The sequence below is a fragment of the Euprymna scolopes genome, chromosome 7 (genome assembly GCF_053919585.1).
Source record: "Euprymna scolopes isolate OS-2025 chromosome 7, ASM5391958v1, whole genome shotgun sequence".
NCBI classification, from domain to species: Eukaryota; Metazoa; Mollusca; class Cephalopoda; order Sepiida; family Sepiolidae; genus Euprymna; species Euprymna scolopes.
Window position 1 is genome coordinate 23,876,187 of NC_136488.1, and position 21,503 is coordinate 23,897,689.

Sequence of the window (21,503 nt, forward strand, 5' to 3'; positions counted from 1 at the left end):
CCACGTGTTGAAAAAATACATATGACACCATATTGCAAACCATGTGTAAACATTGTTTTCGTCATACATATCTTTCAAATTTAAAATTCTTGGCAGGAGACAAGAAATAAATGATGCACTGGATTAATATATATATATACACGGCGGTTCTAGGTTCAATCCTTGGCTTGGGAGAGATGCTAGTCTAGCGGCACTGATGAGTTGTGATACAACGAAACAGGATTGTATGTCGATGACTACAAATATATATATATATATATATATATATATATATATATATATATATATATATATGAAATAAGAAAAAAAATATGGCACTTCTCTTGTTAACAATGAACTGAGTGAAGCCATAACACTTTTTAAACAAAAAATGACTCCATACATAGAAGATGAAGAAATAATTGATGAAACCAAACAAACTAGGAAAATATGCCGTGGTGTTGGGGACCAAGGCCTAAGACATCTAAATTCTGGTGGCCTCACGGATCTACAAAAGGAGTCACTTGAGCACCTATGGAACTTCTTCAAAAGCCAGCTAGAAGTGAATGTCAATTTTAGGATCTACAGACTTCACCTTATGTATTACCGCCAGAAGTCAAATGTATCATTAGACGACTTCATTAGCACAAAAATGTGACTTCACAGATGAGGAGTTGAGTAAGAGACTTATAAAGCTTATCATATTCTCAACACCATACGATAGAATGAACTCTATAGCTAACCAAAAGGCTACAGTATAACCAACATACTGACTGAAAAACAGAAGTATGAAGCCCTTATTGCGAAAAATGACCAGTTGAATCAGCTCATAATGCCGAAAGCAGAAAGAATATATAACATTAACTGAAGCAGGAAGTGTGTGAACTGCGATGCAAGCCGCAAACCTCAACAATGCCTAGCATACAGTGATGAATGCTCTGCATGTGGAAGCAAGGGACATAGAGCTAAACCCAATCTTTGTAAATGCCAAGGTGTTTAGTAAACTTGATGCCAAGGCAGGTACTAGACAGTCCACCTTGATGAGGAATCACAACTGCAGGATACCATCTGCATGAGTATGCTGGAAGCATCTACCATTTGGTCTCAATATCTCACAAGATATCTTCCAAGCAAAAATGGACCAAATCCTAGAAAACCTAAATAACGTAGACAAAAACTTACACGACATCATGGTTCAAGCAGCTGAAACTGGACTTGTACTCAAGAGCAAGAAGTGTTTCATAAAACAACCCAGCATATCTTTTTTGGAAACATTTCAATTCTCTACTGGAATTAAAGCAGACCCAGAAAAGGCGGGCAAAATCAAGCAAATACGAAACAGACAATACAAAGGCGAACTATAACGTTTTCTATGTATGCTAAATTACTTTTCTCCATATATTCCAAACTTTGCTGAAAAGGCTCACCAATTGTACAATCTTCTTAAATCCCAATCTCCATGGATTTGGGACACTGACCATCAAAAGTGCTATGACCAGCTCGAGGAAATGATTATAGATGACACATGCCTTTCATACTACAATCGGATTAAACCCACATCACTGGAGGTAGATGTCTCGCAGAAGGGCCTGGGAATGACACTGATCTAAGATGACAAACTAGTTGCATTTGGATCCAAAGCATTAACTGATACACAAACCAGATACAGCAACATCGAATGAGAGATGTTGGAAACTGTGTATACTATTCAATCATTCCACACCTACCTCTATGGGAAAGCTTTTTCTGTCATCACAGACCATAAGCCACTGGTTACAATATGTGTTAAACTATTGCATTCAGTACCATATCGGCTACAGTGAATACTACTGAAGATCCAGGGCTACCTATACGGAGTAATATACAGATCAAGTAGCAAAATGATCCTTGCCGACACCCTAAGTCGATTTCCTAACCCTGAAAATAAATCAATTGAGTTAGATGAGAGGGTGCATAACATAATCACTAAAGTCGATGAGGATCTGACCATCTCAAGCATCAACTTTTCATTCAAAATGTCGACAGTGAGCAGGAATTGCTGCCTATTGTCGATAGGTAAAGTATCCAATCGTTGATGAAATGCCAACACCAGTAACTAGTGGCAGATAAAATGAAATATTATACCTCGCTTTTTGGTCGTCCAGACAAAATTATGATGGGCAATGGTCCAAAATACTCTGGACGATTGCTTTACAAAGCTTCATCAATTCTTGGGGCATCAGGTACGTCACAAGCTCACTTGACTGTGCCAGAAGCAATAGCTTCATAGAGAGAGACATGTGAGACATAAACAATAAAATAAAATGCAAAAAAGAGAGACACTGACACTGAGCTTCCTCTGCTGTGAATTAGGACAACACTAATAAACACCAAACTACCATCTCCAGCTGAAATGTTTTTTGGAAGACTTATACCAATCACCTTACCAAGCGATCAGAACCAGGAAAAGAAGAACATCAAGAAAGAAGTTAGCGAGCATGAAAGCTCATCATGATCATTATAGCGGAACCAGAAAAACACCACCATTATTATTCCCAGTGTATGGGTACTAAATGAACTCAACAACATATGGCATCGTGGAACCCTCATCAAGAATGAGAGACCTAGAAGCTACATAGTAAAGTCATTCAATGGAATTAGATTTTGTTACAATCGCACTCATGTGCATGCCATATAAATTCAAGTGGCAAAAAAGTTCACTTTGACATCCTTGAACCTAACACGATACAGGACATAACCATACATAAAGGAGACGAAATCACCAAACTCAACATCACCAGAAATACACTAGACAAACAAAAACATGGTCCACTTTAAACTAAATCGGGCAAAACTCCAAGAACATCCTTGTGGTAGAAAGACTGGTCTAATTCTATTGATCATAACACCATCCCACGCTATAAATCAAAGATAAAGCAGATAATAAATATACATTAAAAACTAAATAGGGGGATGTTATAATACCGCAGATACTATTCGCCTCAGATGGCTTGGGACCGACTGTAATGCTTACCGGCCTTGCACATTCTCCTGAATAAAGTTGCTATCACACTCACCCTATTGTTCATCTCTGATTTCGTAATTAAATACCAACAACCATCACTTCAATGACAAATATTTGTTTTGAAAACGATTGTGTATGAACTAAATGATTCTATTTTTGGCATCAGTTTCCCCGATATCTTTCTAGTTAGAATTCTTTCTCGAATGACAAGTATTTACAGGAAGGTCCACATGAAGGTTGTCAACATCATAAGAGAAGTGTTTCTGGATTCAAACTTGGTTATCAGTCTTTGTCATTAATCACTTCACCACCATCACCATCCTCCAATAGTAACTTGTTCCACAGATGAGACATTATTTTAACTGTGTTGACATTCTGTGAATTTTTGGTATTTTGATAATGTTGTCTAGTTGTCACTTCATTAATATAATGTAACTTGATGCAATAGAATAACCTAACATCCCTTCATAGATGAAATGAACTATGGATGTATTGACCCTCTCACATGACTGAGAGAGAAGGAAAAAAGACAGGAAGAGAATAAGAAAATATGTCGAGTAACTCTTATGTCACCTGTATTCCCTTGTAAATAAACCCCTTTGTCTTTCACACATAACCCCGTGTTTCTTGCTGTATTCTTATATAAAGTAAGGATATAACATAAATATATAATGATTCACGGAAGGCTGTCATTGTGAAAGTAAGTATCACTTGATCTGTAGTTCTGGCCATTGATTAAAGCAGTCATTGATGTTGAAGCCACAGGGAAGCAATATGTGATCAACTTCTTTTTAAATTTTATAATAGCGACGGATATACAGCATAATCATGTTTGACACACCGGTTCCCGTCAGATCATTGAAGGTAAGCAACGATGAGCATGGCCTGTACCAGATGGGTGACCGTTATAATTATCAAATTTTTAAAAATAATATTCAACATTGTTTTTTACTAATTTAACAGGAAACACGTCAATTTCCAATATAAATTGACAACCAGCTTAATTTAAATGGTATTGTTAAGCTTCATCAAGACAGATAAATAATATAATATTTCATTGTAACTTACGATTAACGTTTCCTTTTCTTTTTTTTTTTACACAGTGATCACCACTTATCAAGGCCCGGAAGCCACTCAGGGATAAGGGTTTTGTCTCATTTATCAACTTATAAACTTATATGCATTTTATATATTTTAATATGATCACGTCTCGTTCATAATTTTTTATTTTCAGATAAATCGATAATGCATAAGTGACTGATAAACAAAAGAAAAAACTGACGATTTGAGTGATGCCGGTACGATCACAATTGGTTTAAGTACAGTCAGATCGAAAAAGAGGGTCTGGCGATTGTGTATGCCATGAGGAAGTTTCATAGATTCATTCATAGAAGATCTTTCATCTTGGAAACGGACCAAAAACCATTACTATCGATTTTTGGTTCGAAAAAAGGGATTCCTACTCATACGGCAAATAGATTACAGGGATGGAGTATTATTTTGCTCGATTATGAAAAGCGGAAACAAAAGAGACTCAGCTTTTTTATATGAAAAAAAAGTACAATAAAACTTCTTTACAATTTGAATTCACATTCATTGAAATAAGTAAAGACTATAGCTCAATGTGTGTGGTTTGCAGTCAGCATTTAGCAATTGAAAGCGTGAAGCCTGCAAAATTGAAATTAAATATCTTGTGTTAACAAACCCGTGGAGTGTTTTATAAAAGTTGTTGCAATCTATAAGAAAACAACAATCAAATATTGGAGCACATTCTGTAACAAATCCAAAATATTTGTGGGCATTGTATGAAGCATATTTTTTATTCATTCATTCAAGCGGTCTCTTGCCTGGTACAGGCATTGGCAGCTATGTATCTCCATCTATCTCCCTCAAGTTATTCATGACTTCATTGTTTCTCATCGTTTTGATGTTGCCCAGGTGTTCAGTTAACGTATGTTTCCTACTGTCGTCCTCTGCTTCTTCTACCCATGATCTTTCCCATCAAACTTGTTACAATATTTTTGCCTTATAATGGGGTAGATATTTGTTTGGTGTCCACCGCACTAAAGTGTGACACAAGGTTGGAGATAAGAGTGCCTCTCCTTTAGGTGAGCTTGCCTATTTTCCAAACAGGCAAGCTCTCCTAAAGGAGGGGCACTCTTATCTCAACAAAAATTGCCTGGGCACCCCCGTCGGCATTCCCCGGTAGGCACGCCTCAGACGACAAGCAATAAACTTGCCCCACCAGAAATCCGGGTGGCAAGGCCTGGGAGGGTGGACCTCCTGGGTGATACCCAAGCGGTATACCTCAGTCCGACAGGTACAGGGCCGGTTTCCAGTTCAGTACCTGTCGGGCTGAGTGTCAAGAACGGATCCTTGACGAGTACTTTACCCAGTTTCTCTGCAGCCAAAGCTGCTAGGAGACACATCCCATCATAAGAGACTTATAATGGGGTATGATCCCGCATACTCAGGAGATTCTATTTATAAACGATGCTGCTAGGAACTGACGAATCGAATTAATTCACGTTTTGTTACCAACCAATCAGAAACCAGAATTGCTCCATAAATATTAAACCTTTTCTATAGCAACTTCGCATATGTTTTCTTCGTGTCAACACGGGAAGAATCTTTTGCTCTGTGGATTCCAACTCAAGAACTGTCTACTGAGAACCAGTCAACTCCAGAATTAACCATCAGAAACTGTTCTGAAACTAAACATGGCTTACAACTCTCGAAAACTAATCTGTTCTATTCCGCTTTTTCTGTAGACATGGCCATGAACCTCATTTGTTTTTTATTCTTATTAGAGACCTTTCTATGTTTGCCATTTCCAATACCTCTTTTTTTTTTTTTTCTGTCCAGAATATTTTCAAAATTCTCTCCCAAAACCAACCCTGTGCTTTTTGTGATTGTCCAGCATTCACAATCATATCACAGAACAAACCATACATACGTTTGGGGCATTCTGAATTTGATGTCTATTTTAATGTTTCTGTCCGTCATGATTTTTTCATTGCAAAGGCTAAAACCCGTTTAAAATTGGAGAAGAGCTTGCTCTCCCAATAGCATTCAGAATGATCGAAATTCTCATCGGACAAAAATATGCAGACGAATTTTTAATTCCTATGGCCGACACCACAATAAGTAGAAGAACTTTGCAAATGAGTGAGGACTTATATGAACAATTAGTAGAAAGAATTAAAGATAATTTGAAATTCACAATTCAATTAGATGAAACCAGGGATATCACAAACATGGCACAATTATTAGTGCATGTAAAGTATTGCTATCACAACGATCTTCACAAAATTTACTTTTTTGCAAGCCGGTAGAAAGTGAAGCAATGTTTCAAAAAGTAGACACATTTTTTGAAGAAGTCAAATTAAAATCGGCTGACTGTGTTGGAGGTTTCACATATGGTGTAGCTACAGGGAAAACTATTGGTTTCCACAGTAAGATTAGATTCGTTTGTAAAAGGGAGGTAATCTTTACTCATCGCATGATTCATCGGGACAAAGTGATAGCGACAAAGTGATAGTATTGCAGGCCTGCAAGAATAAAAATTCATGTAAAGTCTCTATATATTTTCAAATCAAAGGAATGAGAAACTTAATTGTGAGTATGAGTGCGTGATTTACTGTTTGTATTACAATAGAAGAACTTAGCAGCTTTCCCCCCCAAAATTTAAGAGATCAGATACTACACATTATGCTAGTGTTGAATAATAAATGTGATTGGGACACTGAATTTTTGACGTGGAATACATGATTGAGTTAGGAGAGAATGTGACATGGAAAAGAATTCTTGGTTCAGTAAATGTGGAACAGTTAAGTTCAGTTCACAGATGAAGGCAAAAAAAACAAAAAACATGGACGGAAATGAGAAAAATGGATTGTAAAGAAAGAAGGATAAATGAAGTCCTGCCCAGAGACTGGTTAGCTTGGAAGCTAATTTCTAAAAGCCAGTATGTATAAATGGACGTTAAATCGTGAATGTACTTTACTTGTGAAATATTTACTGACATTTACAAAGCTTGAAGTAAACATTATTTGAAATTCTTTAAATAAACTAAAATGCCTAAAGAATTAAAAAAAAATTAAAAATAAATATTACAATGTAACTATTTTTTGTCATAAAATTATTTCAGTTAATGAAATCGCCGGGTCTGCTTTTTTGTAATATGCAGAGTTACAGATCACATGACAATGGAACAGGATCACCATTGGTTGATTTCAGAGTTCAAAAGGATACACCTGAAGGAGGTCAGAAGTTACATCAGTCAAAACGTTATTAGAATAACAATCAAGATGAAAACAGTGGTCTGAATAATCCAAATAATATAAATTATCATTCCTCATCTAAAAAATTTAGAAACATAATAGACAGAGCGTTAAAATAAGAATAAATAACAGTAATAACTTTGTTAACCCCTCTCCACGTTTGAACCTAAAATTCAAACTAAGGTAGGAGGAGATTCTACCATTTTTTTTTTTCTATTCAGTTATAAATGATGTCCTGCTCACATCCGGGTTTTCCTATCTATAACTGCTATATATTATTATACATTATATTAAACTAATAAAAGAGTTCAAGTCCACCTTTTTTTCATTTTTATAAAATATTTTTATTCTATGCCATTCATTCATACACACGATATGCACACACCAACACCGACCCCCCCCTTCTCTCTCTGTGTCTTTCTTTCTCTCTGTAATATGTAGCGTCATTCAAACGATAACATATTCCATTAAATATTAGACAGGTGTGTTGTTTGTGTGTAAATCAATAAAAACTAAAAGGGAAAAAAATAATTGTCAGAAAATTAAAACAATAAAAATAGAAGCCATTGAGAACGGCGGATCCGTAGCAGGCAATTAGAGCGGAAAAAGAACGATGTAATGGGTAGATACTATCGGCTCGTCCGAAGATGCTGTGCAATTGCAGCACACTTATTTTCACCGATTGTATACATGTACACACACATGCCGAAATATTCTAAAATGCCTAGGGTAGTAAATTTTAAATCTATAATATAAAGCTGAACGTCTGTGTGTGTGTATCTGGTCACGAATAGGCTCTTATATGGTTGACTATTATAGAAAACTGATCACATATAATGACAGAAGATGTATCGAGACACAGTATTGGGTATGTTTGATCTGGCATAATGATGATTCATTAAAATTGTGGGGTCTGCATACGCGCCTGGTCCACAAAGTTGGAAATAAAAAATTTAAAAATTAAAAAAAAAAAAAACTTGTACTTTGATAAGTATGTTTTAACTTAAATAGGGATGGTATGATAAAATTGTAGGGTCTGCATTCGCGCCTGGCCTCAATAGAATGGAAATAGGCACAAACTTTAATAAAGACTTTTCATATCTATTTGCGTAAGTATACTTTGATAATTATGTTTCAGTTTGAAGAAATATGGTATAATAAAATTATGGGGTGTTCGTTCGCGCCTGACCTCCATAGAATGGAAATATGTCACAAAGCTTAACAAGATTTTTTAAAAAGGGTGAGGGTCCACAATAACACCTTTACTTTAATCTTAATTCACATTAGCTTTTATTTATTTTTTTGAGTTGAATCATATTGTATCGAATAAATTCACCTCATAAATTCACGTTATTATTAAAGTGAAAGCCAAAAAAAATAAAGTTGGAACTATAGACAATTCTCGACACAAATTTTGCATAACTCTGTTTTTTTCCTTTTCCACTTGCACGTGCCACTCTTTCGAAAATAGATAAATAATAAAAAATAAGAACGCTTGTTATCGTGTCAACAGAAGGAAAAAATCCTGCTCACGTGATTACATGTCTTTTAAAAACATTTACATAACCTTTTTATTTTTATTTACATATCTGTTTAATCTTTTTTTGTCAGTGTACTAGAAGGAATTTAATTGATTACAACCTTTTCTGCGTGTTCTTTACATTACAATAGTACAACCCTCAATCCGATGGCGCAATATTACACCGTTCAATACTGTAAACCTGAAACGAAGCTGTTCTGCTTGAAAATGGCGCCTTTTTCTTCTTATTCATATTTATATCGATTCTTTGCTTTAAAAAACTAAAGTAATTACGTGTTTACTTTTTTAATATCCCATTTTGTTGTTTCGGATTATTTTACTAAAGTAAGTAAAGCTTCATTATTTTTCAAAACTGTTTTTGTTTCTTTGTTTTTAGATATTTTGTCGATATTATTTAGTAAGAGTGTTTAGTAGAAAAGCCAACAAACGACTACTCGAAAAAATAAATATATAAGAAATAAATGTTACCATAGTCAATAAAAGTTCATTTCATGTTTTTTTTTTTGTTTTGAAATAGTTTTTAATGCTCTTTACTTGAAATAATTTCAGCGAACCGAAATTAAAACGAAATTTGTGGCGATAACTACTTAAATAAATTTTTATATAAACTACACATGCCATAATCAAATATTCCTCAAGCATAAAATAACGGAAAACATTAAAATATGTTTATAAATATTCCTTACGTTGACGGAACTCTCTTAAATTGTTAACACAGAATGCTCAGGTGCCCCTCCTTCAAATTGAAAACAGGGCTCTCCATTTCACAGTCGCTGCCATTTTGATTTTTTTTTTTTAAACCGGTTCATGAATTAAAAAAAAGAAATTTTTTTTACAAACTACTTAAAAATACAAACCAATGAACTTTTCTACTATAAAAGTAACTTTTATTGACTATAGTAACATTTATTTCCTGTATATTTATATTATTATATATATAACATTTTCTCTTTGTAAGGAAACATCATTTTGTTGGTCACTCTTGGCTACGAAGGGAAATAAAGTTGATATAAAAAAAATATATTTTCGCGAAAATTATCTTTACTTTCATCATATGTTGCTTAGGGTAAAATGTTTGAGTATCAAAACCTATCTCTTTACAACCTCCTCCTTTTCATAACCTATCATACTTTCATCAATCACAGTCCATTTTCTGAAGGCTGTTTTTGAACCCAGTCAACGACGGGTACTTCTGCTAGTATATATATATATATATATATATATATATATATATATATATATATATATATATATATATATATATATATATTAGTGGCCTGGCAAAGCCACAGGGGAAACATAAATAATAATAATCAATAAAGAAAAAAAAAAAAAAAACCCTGAGAAAAATTCATCTTAAAGCAATAAAACTGAAGCTAGCCTGCCAGGACACTATATATACAAATATAAGCAAATTTGGCCATATTTTATCGGTTTAAAAACATAGGTTCTTTATTACCAATTGTCATGAAATTTTAACCATAGAATAGTATTATAATTTTCGAAAATCTTGAAAATTTTCATGTAGTTTCGTCCCATAGAATCAAAGTTATGAACATTTCAATATTCAATTTGGCTATGAGTATATATATATATATTTTTTTTTTTTTTTCGCCGATATTTTCGAAAGTCATTCCCTGTTTTCGATTGTCTAGCCTTAATTCAAACCTGTGTCACTTCCGGTTTGCCAGTGGTTGTAACAGCAAAGACGTCACGTTTTTTTTTCCAGTTCTTTTCCTCCTATGCGGTACGGGTTCAAGCCTGCCTTTCTACTACCACATTTTTTTTTTCTTTTGCATAACACACACCTCCAAACACCAGAGAAACGCCGAGCTGAAATGCTAGTATATATATAAGTGAAATTTTCTGTGTGTGTGTCTGTACATTTCTTTACCAATTTCTTTGTCAATTTTCAGTCTACAGACTCCAGATTTTACATAAGGTGTACTGAGATTTGGGAAAATCCTTTTAATTGATTTTCGGCCAAAAATTTAGCTGTCAAAAGGTCAAAGTTCAATGATTTGACTTTTGAAAACTCTACTAAGCTCCTCTGCCAATTTTGGGTCTAAACACTTGAAATTTTAGATGTAGGTTACTTAGACATGAATGAAACTTTTCAATTTGATTTCTGCCCAAAACAATAATTGTTAAGGGGTCAAAATTAGAGTCAAAGTTTTTAAAAATTTGACCTCTGCGGTCTGTACCAAATTACTCAGCCAATTTTTGGTCTAAACATTTAAAATTTTACATAAAGTGTATTCAGACATAGGGCGAGCGTTTTAATCGATTTTTGGCTGAGAATTTGGCTGCCAAGTGATCAAAGTTCAAAAGACTTGATCTTTCCAGTCGCTAGCAAACTATTCAACCAATTTTGTTTTTAAACATTTGAAATTTTACATAAAGTGTATACAGACATACAATAAGCTTTTTAATCAGTTTTTGGGCAAAAGTTTGGCTGCCAAGAGGTCAAAGTTAAAAAGTTGACCTTTGCAGACACTACCAAACTCCTCCGCCAATTTTGGGTCTAAACACTGGAAATTTTTAGATGCAGGTTACTTGCTCATGGATTAAACTTTTGAATTTGATTTGAGCCCAAACAATAAATATTAAGGGGTCAAAATTGGGGCTAAATTTAAAAAAAACTTTGACTTCTGCGATCTCTACCAACTTTTGTATATAGTAGTTAAGGAACACTATTGTCTAGACAGGCATTACTGTACATATGCACACTTATACATGTGCATATAAAGTTATGAACAGTACATAGGACTCGAGCAAAGCCGGGCTGAATTGCTATGAGCAAACAGTTAAAATATGTTAAAAAACACTTTGAAATGAGTTAAAAACACATTTAATCTGAAAAGGAAACACTAGATAAATGGATAGTCCTTAATCCGTGGAGTTTCGAAGAAATACTCTCCTTCTAATCAGAGGGTAGGAATTAGCAAAATGCGGGATCGGATTTTGCATGCAGAAAGAAGTATTTGATGAAACAACAAGTAAGTCAAAGGTCTTACTTGAAAACAAAATAAGTTAAGCAGATGGAATATGGTATTTTAGCCAATTTTTCAATATTTGTCGTCTGAAAGGTCGAGCTTCAAAATGATAATGATCTTGTGAAAATCCATCGCCTCTGTCGAAAGTTTTAGGCAGACATGCAAACATACATACATTTATATATTGGTAAAATAAAATTTTTCGACCCAAACCGATTAAAAAGCTTGCGCTATCTCTGAATACGCTTTATGTAAAATTTCAAATGTTTAGACCAGAAATTGTCTGAGTAATTTGGTAGAGACCGCAGAGGTCAATTTTTTAAAAACTTTGACCCCTATTATGCCCTCTTAAGATTTATTGTTTTGGGCTCAAATCAAGGTATTTAGTTAGATCCATATCCAAGGAATCTGTATCTAAAATTTAAAGTGTTAAGACTCAAAATTGGTGGAGGAGTTTGGTAGAGTTCTTAAAAGTCAAAACGTTGAACTTTGACCCCTCAACAGCCAAATTTCTGACCGAAAACGGATTACAAAGATTTCCCCAAATCTCAATACCCTGTATATCAAATCCGGAGTCTGTAGACTGAAAATTGACAGAGTTATTGCGTAGGAAAATGTACACAGACACACAGACACGTTCAGACACACACACAGACATGTTCACTTTTATATATATATATATATATATATATATATATATATATATATATATATAAATTACAATAAGTTTACCAAGGTAATCAAAATGGTAAACTTAAAATATATTATAAATATTAAAGAGTTAATATTTACAAGTAAAATAAACTCAGCCAGATCAGCTCAATAAAACCGAAAAGGAAATAGAGCTTATAATATTATATATATATATATATACATATATATATATATATATATATATATATATATAAAAGTGAATATGTCTGTGTGTCTGTGTGTGTGTCTGTGTACATTTTCCTACGCAATAACTCTGTCAATTTTCAGTCTACAGACTCTAAATTTGAAATACACACACACACACACACACACACACACACACACACATATATATATATACTAGCATTTCAGCCCGGCGTTGCCCGGGTGTTTGGATGTGTATGTTGAGCAAAAAAAAAAAAGTGGTAGTAGGAAGGCAGGCTCGAACCCGTACCGCAAAGGAGGAAAAGAACGAGGTAAAACCTAACGTTTATGCTGTTACGACCATCGCTAAACCGGAAGCGACATCTTTTTAAATTAAGGCTAGACAATCTAAAGGAGAGGATAACTTTCAAAAATATCGGCAAAAAAAGTGACCCCCTACTCCTGTAGAAAAGTGGCTAGTTGAAGGGGAAAATATTAATGCTTTTAGCCAATTTTTCGATAAAATAACAGCAAGGGAGGGCTTGATTCAAAATATTTCTCATATGTTATATCTCCCCTCTTTTGGAAACAGGGTACGATTATGAATATCTCCAGTATCAAATAATCCTTATACACTGTGAAATTTACTTTATGTCTGAAAACCAAAGAAATATTTGGAATCAAGTCTCTCCTTGCTGTTATTTCAAATCATTTATAACCATAGCAGCAAGTATTACTCTCCCCTACATCAAAGCCAGAGGTTTGGGGGAAATATCAGATGTTTTTTTAATTCATATGAAAAATTAGGAAAACGACATGACTATGATTGAAACATTCTATGGCTGTAAAAACAAAAGTTCAAAAAATAGGCTCTGAATGATGAATGATCCCCTTAATGTGCGAATTTAAGGACAAATATCACATAGCCCACTACACAGGTCAGGTAATTACCTTTCCAGCGAGCTTTCATTTGATAAATTTTGATCAATAGTCGCTGAGATTTGGAACATAAAATTGCCAAAAAGTGTGATATATGTATGTATCTCTCTCTCTCTCTCTCTCTCTCTCTCTCTATATATATATATATATATATATATATATATATATATATATATATATAGAGAGAGAGAGAGAGAGAGAGCAAATAGTTAATAAAACATGTTAAAAAACACTTTGAAAAAGAGTTAAAAACATTAATTTAAAAAAGAAACACTAAATAAGTGGATAGTCCTTAATCCGCGGAGTTTTGAAGAAATACTTTCCTTCTCATCAGAGAGTAAGATGTAGAAAAATGTGGGATCGGATTTTGCTTGCAAAAGTATTTGATGAAACTACAAGTAAGTCAAAGAGCTTACTTGATAACAAAAAGTGAAGCAGAGGGAATGGGGTGAAAAAAAAAGTGATTTCACATGAATGGATAGTCTGGTGAAAGGTAAAGTATCTAATGACGGTAAAATCCAAAAAAGCAAATCCAAGAAAGTTAGTTAAATTTCCATTCGCACAAGTACAATCCAAGGGAATCACGTAATTGGAAGATGGTCCAAAATAATCCAAAAGGCCGAAATCCGTGGAATAATTCACAAATAGGTACAAGGAAAAGGGGAAAGAATTCCAATAATATTATTAAAAGAAAAATAAGATATATATATATAATTATAAAACTCAAATGACCTTGTAACGGGTGTTGTAACCCACATCCGGTTTATGACTTCTGGTTGCGCATGCATACATACACATAAACCCATAACAGCGTAAACAAATAAACACAAATCGCTACTTTTGCAGAATTGTTTTACTGTGTATGTTTTCAGCATCCCAATTTTTTTTTTGCGTTTAAATTATCCAAATAAACAATTTTTAATACTTTCTGCTTTTTTTATTTTTGCATCGTTCATTTTCGTATTATGTTTGAGTTATTTTAACACAATTTTCTTACAAATAAATCTATTTTAACCCGTTGACAACCATAAGAGCATTTTACAACAGCAATTTACCCACCGCCTTCCGTTTTTTTAATTTATTCTCCATTTTGAAATACACCTTTCTTAAAAACATTCATACATTTTCTTCTACACTACCAACTTAAATAAATAACCCCGAAAATATGTTTGTTTTAAATTGCATTACAAATAAATAATCAACGTGACAATAAAACATATTGTTTTACTGTGAATGTTTTCATTCAATGTGTTTTTTTTTTCACATTTTAATTATCCAAATAAAAAATTGTTAATATTTTCTGCTTTTTTTTTAAAAATCATTCATTTCCCCATTGTCTTAATTAGTTTTATTGACATATAAATTTATATAAGTTTTATTAACATATAAATTAAATATTTGAGCCAATGGGTCATGAATGTTTGTTTAAAATAAATGAAAAAAGTTACATTTTATTTTCATTTTCTATTTAAAAAGCCATTCTTAACATGGGGAGAGTGTTTTTAACTATTCTGTACTTTCAACTAACAATTTCATTTAAAAAAAGATATGTCAAAGTTTGAATTTAACTTTAAGTATTATGGTATCTGTTCAGTGTACATTTACCTATAAATATGGCAAACAACTTATAATTCAATGGCTGTAAGTTTTTTTCAAAAATAAACAATTAAAAACAGAACGACTCATAGATATCTATCTATATTCTTTTTACATTTTAATATACTTTCATAGAAATGTTTCTGTTATGTCATAAAAAACTATTCTCTTTACGTCACAAGTGTCACGCTCATACATTAATTCCATAGCTAATATAACATACTGACCCAACGGGTCACGGGTAGTCTAGTATATACATACACATAAATATGGCTTCTTCCAATCTTACTCCAATCTTAACAGATTATGAATTCCCACTGTAAGAGTACCCGTGATTATGCCGTAGTAAAAAAAATAATTATATATATATATATATATATATATATATATATATATATATATATATATATATATATGTATATATATATGTGTATATATATATGTATATATACAGATATATATATGTATGTATATATATACACACAGACACATATATAACATGCTAGTGATGGGACGATTCCAATATTTATCCTAATTCCGATACAATTACTGATTCCATGCTAAGTTCCGGATTCCGATACATTTAACGATTCCAATTCTGATTCTGAATAAATCTCTAATTATTTAACTATATGTTATTTTCCCCGATTTTCGTTAAAAAAAAAAACCCGTTAAATATGCAGATATTTTCCTAAATGTCAAAATACACTTGTGGAGATTTATTGATTTTAGCTTTACTGGAAATTTAAAATCAATAAATATTTATTATTTTATCATTATTACCAGCAATGGAAAATTTTACTTTAAACAAATAAAAATAGACAGTTAAAAGAACCGTTTTGGCATCGGAAAATATGCACCAATTTTTCCGATTTCGATTTCGATACCCTCAAATCTTCCGATTTTTCCGATTCTGATTAATCGTTCCAACACTAATACATACATACATATATATATATACACACACATAATATATACATATATATATAGATATATATATATATATACATACATAATATATACATACATATATATATATATATACATACATACATATGTATATACATGATGATTGCAACGTCTTGTCAGACGAGTGCCACTTCCTCAGATACGAGCCCAAAAATGACTTCCATCGCCACAGGACCATTTTAATAGACAAATATGTGAGGGAGTATCTATACAAAGATATTACAGAGTCTTAGCTTTGTACGACAGCTAAGTCTCTCTCTCGGTTCAAAATGTTGAGATCCAGCAACAAGCAAGAGCAAGATAGCCAGCAACAAGTTAAATTGCAGACCAGCTTAATACGTGTACTGGTCTCCCGCTTTATGGTTTTTTAAATTAGAGATTTACTTCTCCTAGAAAGGTTGCCTTCACCACGGCTTACAGGAGCCCTCTCCACCCCAACACACACATACATACACACAAACACACACGGTGCTAGTTGGCCGTTGACCTCCAAAAAGGGTTCATTCGCCCTTTGAAAGGTCTTGTTTTTAATCCTTCAGGGAGACTAGCCATCCTCCTCACCAAACAAGTCTGGTGGGGGAACCAGTTTAGTCGCCGGTGACCCGACCATGAGGCAGGTAGTACTGAGTTACATGGTACCAGTAGCATATGACATGACCTGATATACATACACACATATATACATACATACATATACTTATATACATATATATGTATATATATGCATATAAATACATATATATATCTATATATATATATATATATATATATATATATATACATACATACATGCATATATATATATACATACATATATATACATACATACATATATATATATATATACATACATATATATATACATACATATATATACATACATACATATATATATATATATACATACATATATATATATACATACATATATATATATATACATACATATATATATATATATACATACATATATATATATATATACATACATATATATATATATATACATACATATATATATATATATATATATATATATATATATATATATATATATATATATATATAAACATACATATATATATTTATACCTAGACACCTCATGTGGACCAAATCACATCCCGGCTATGCTATTAAAAAAATGCTCTGCTGAGGTTGCTCCAGTTCTCTCTAAACTTTACAATAAATTCCTTAACGAATCTTGCTTTCCCGATTGCTGGCAAACCGCTTCTGTGGTACCAGTCTTCAAGAATTCTGGTGAAAGAACTGATCCACTAAATTATCGCCCCATTAGCCTCCTTCTGCTTTTCGCCAAAATATTTGAGTCCTTAGTTAATCAAGCCCTAGTCCAACACCTAACAGCTGCTAAACTCCTGACTGACAAACAATAAGGATTTAGGCAAGCCCGTTCAACAGCAGATCTTAACTGTAGTCTCTGAACGTATATACCGTTCACTGGACAAAACAAGGGAGGGTAGAGTGGTAGCCCTTGATATATCTAAGGCTTTTGACAGGGTATGGCCCGATGGTCTTCTAAGGAAAATTCGATCATATGGTATCACTGGAAGAATACATGATGTAATTAAATCCTTCTTAAGTAAGAGAAAAATCCAAGTTGTTCTCGACGGTCGTACATCTAAACAATATGATATAAATGCGGTAGAACCTCAGGCGTCTATCCTTGGACCTCTATTATTCCTGATATTCATAAATGACCTCCCTGATAAAATTGTTTTGTAGATGGGTATATTTGCCGATGACACCACTCTCTTTAACAGGCATGAGGGGAAAACAAATAAACACATATCTAAGGAAATGGCAGAAACATTAGAGGATGACTTCCAATCTGTAGTGGAATGGGGACAAAAATGGATGGTCACATTCAATGCTGTCAAGACTAAGCTTGTTTCCTTCAATAACTACAAGAAACCTTCTCTACCACCAATAGCAATGGCCAAGAACACATTGCCTGAAAGTACTTTTAAACTTCTTGGCTAAACGTTTACAGGGAATGTGAACTGGAATAGAAACATTGAGAGCATTTCCAAGGCTGCTGCAAAAAGGTGGGCTCTCTCTCTACCGTGCTAAAAAATTACTTATGCCTGAAAGTATCCTGTACCTCTATAAGGCCACCATTCGCCCATTTATGGAGTCGCCAACCTGATAGGTCCTGAACTGTCACCTATTTTTTTTTTTTTTTTTTTTACACAGTGGTCACCACTTATCGAGGCCCGGAAACCACTCAGGGATAAGGGTTATTGCAAGTACATTACGTTAGTGTGGAGATTTGATGAAGTGTTTACTTAAGGGGGCAGTTCATTAAGAATTTGTTAACGTTGGACTTGAAGACATCCAAGTTGTAGTCAGGTGGGAAGCAGGCAGATGGAACAGAGTTCCACAAGCGTGCAGTTCTAAGAAAGAAGCTTTGTTCATGGAATCCACGTTTTGATTTAGGCACAGAAAAAGAGTGGGGGAAATTTTTCACAGTGGATTCAGCTAGACGGGTGTTTTTCGTGAAAGATTGGCGAGGGGAGACCAGAGATTGGAGTTCAGACGAGTACCTGCCATAGAAATAACGATAAAGCAAGGATAGGCTCGCAACATCTCTTCTGTGGGAGAGAGGTTGCAGGGTAGAGAAAAGGTCATCTCCCACTAAGCCACGAAGTCTATTTTGTACTCTGTCAAAGCAGGATAGGCTGTTTTTAGCAGCTCCTGCCCAGATATGGCAGCAGTATTCCATCCTTGGACATACTTGGCTTTTATATAGATAGAGAATTGCATCAGTAGTGAGATATCTTCTGGAGCGGTAGAAGGATCCCACCATCTTTCCAGCGATCTTGGCAACAGACTTGATGTATGTGTTCCATTTCAGATCAGGAGTAAAGGTCAAACCCAGAAGCTTGTCAAAACACAGGGCCTCTCCCAGACGAGAGCCATCCATCCTAATTTATGCCAGATGGGGATCAGAGCGTTGATGATGTAAGGATAGGAGTTTGGTTTTAGATGCATTAAAGGTAACCAGCCATCTCTTCCCCCACTGAACCACGCGCTCGAGATCAGAGGAGAGAGAATCAGAGAGAACTTTGTCATTTACAGCCTTTGATGTGTTGCCATAGATGGTCGTGTCATCAGCATAGATGTCAACGAATGATTTAAGTATGTGTTTAGGGAGGTCATTGATGTAGATCAGGAAGAGAGTTGGGCCCAGGATTTACCCCTGAGGGACTCCAGCATTAATACTGCAGGCCTCCGATTTTTGTCCATCGACCACTACTCTTATGAGCCTATCAGAGAGAAATGATTTAATGATAGAGAAAACATTTCCAGTTATACCGTAGCTGGAAATCTTGTGAAGTAGGCCTTTATGCCATACCTTATCGAAGGCCTTTGATATGTCCCTAGAAAGGAAGCCTTTGTCAAGAGATTCACTAATCCTGTGAGATATAACCGTCAGCACATCTGCGGTAGATCTTGCAGAGCGGAAACCATAGTGTGTCACTAAGAAGGTTGTTTCTGCTGAGGTGGTTGACTATTTCTCTATTTAATATGGATTCCAGCAACTTACTCATAACACACACATACACACATATATATATATATATATATATATATATATATATATATATATATATATATATATAACAAATTTTAATCCTTCAATGAATTTAAAAATTTATGACGTGAAATGTTTGAATTTCAAATCAAAATATTTTTATTATTCTATGTAAGACAAAGAATACATTTGAAATATTATAACTGCTTATCCTATAGGAGCTCACTGTCTATTTGCTCTATCTTGTATATCAAGCAATTCTTAATTAGGTGGGATAGTACTTATAGAATATTACTTCCAGTAATATCTTGTAAAACTTAATCACAGGTTTCCATACCAGTTGATTGTTAGATAATTTTATTCTGAAGTATATATATATATATATATATATATATATATATATATATATATATATATATTCAGATATTCAATATTATTGTTGAATAGCACGAGGTGTTCTTAATGAGCTTTTTTTTTATAATTTTTCAATTTTTCGAAATATTGTTCTTATTTCTCAGTCGAATCTGTGTAAGAAGTTTCCATAGTTGTCTTCATCCATTTGCTTTTTCTTGCTTCACCTGCCAAATGCAAAGCAGTATATGTTGCATGCATCAGTTGTCTTCGAAGTGAAAAGAAAGAAAAAATTTAAAAAAAAAAAAGAAGCTATATATTTGGCTTTTTTTGAGGTACCTTCTGAAATTTGGAGTGAATATCTCTTGTATTTTTAATCATTGAAAGAAATGTAATAACAGCATTTTTTGCTTCTGTTTTTTTTAAACCACATGAACAGAAAACGGCTATTTCTACAAAACTGCAATGGTTGTGAACATAAAGATGGCTTAGCAGTCTTGCCGTTGACATGACATACAAAACTACTGGCTTCCTTTTGTACATAGCTATATTCTAGTCCTGTTTGATACTCGCATAGATGCTTTCTGTCATGATGACTCATGTGGTTCAGTTTTAATTAACCATTGATACCTGTGGTTTCAGGAAGTATGGAAAATCTTTCACCTTGTGCTAAAGAACACTATGCATGTTCCTTTTTTCAGTCTGTGGTCTAATACTTCTCAAAACTGCGGGAATCAATGGCTGATCAAAATATTACTCTTCTATACATGTAACTGAGAATTCTCTTTTTATTTCTCCAAAGATACAAAAATAAACTATATATATGTATATAAGTATATATGTGTATATGCACATGTGGGTATATGTGTATATGCGTATATATGTGTATATATGTATATGTGTGTGTTTTGATAGTCATGAATTTTGATGTCTACTCAATAGTAAACTAATGAAATGTTTTGAGAAAAAAAATTCTCTACCAAAACTTTTAAGATGTGGGCAATGGATTCTAGTTTCCGCTAAACAACAATACAACTAATAAAAGAAGAAAAAAAAAACATTTGTAAAACTTACATTTTAGATTAATATTATTCCCAGTCGATTTGATGAGAAACTTTGAAAGAATCGGCACCGACATTGGAAGTATATTTAAAAAAATTTGCAAAGAGAAATATATTCCTTTTTGATGCTGTCATCAGCATATCACCAGATTAAAACCATGTCGCGCTTTGTCGAAAATGTAGGTGTGTGAAAAAGTGCGACGTTGAAAGGTGACATCTGAGGAATGAAAGAGACAGATAGACGGGGAACAGGTGTTTGTTTTTAAATACAAAAACAAATAAAAAACTAATTAATTATTTTGTTTTCCAGATGGGAGGACAGGATTGTCAAAATATTTTTAATTGGTAACGAGTTGAAGTACTGAAGTGGATGTCAAAGGCATGTTAAACTAAAA

General features: G+C 33.6%; 1 protein-coding gene across 1 annotated transcript in view; it reads right to left on the bottom strand.

The window, feature by feature from the left end:
* LOC145279647 (putative sodium-dependent transporter YocR) overlaps positions 1 to 21,343 on the bottom strand; it is a 79,907-nt gene extending 58,564 nt beyond the window's left edge. The window contains exon 1 of the mRNA XM_080130877.1: positions 21,122 to 21,343. The gene's annotated coding sequence lies outside the window, so the exon portion shown is untranslated. The remainder of the gene's footprint in view (positions 1 to 21,121) is intronic.
* Positions 21,344 to 21,503: the final 160 nt, after the last annotated feature.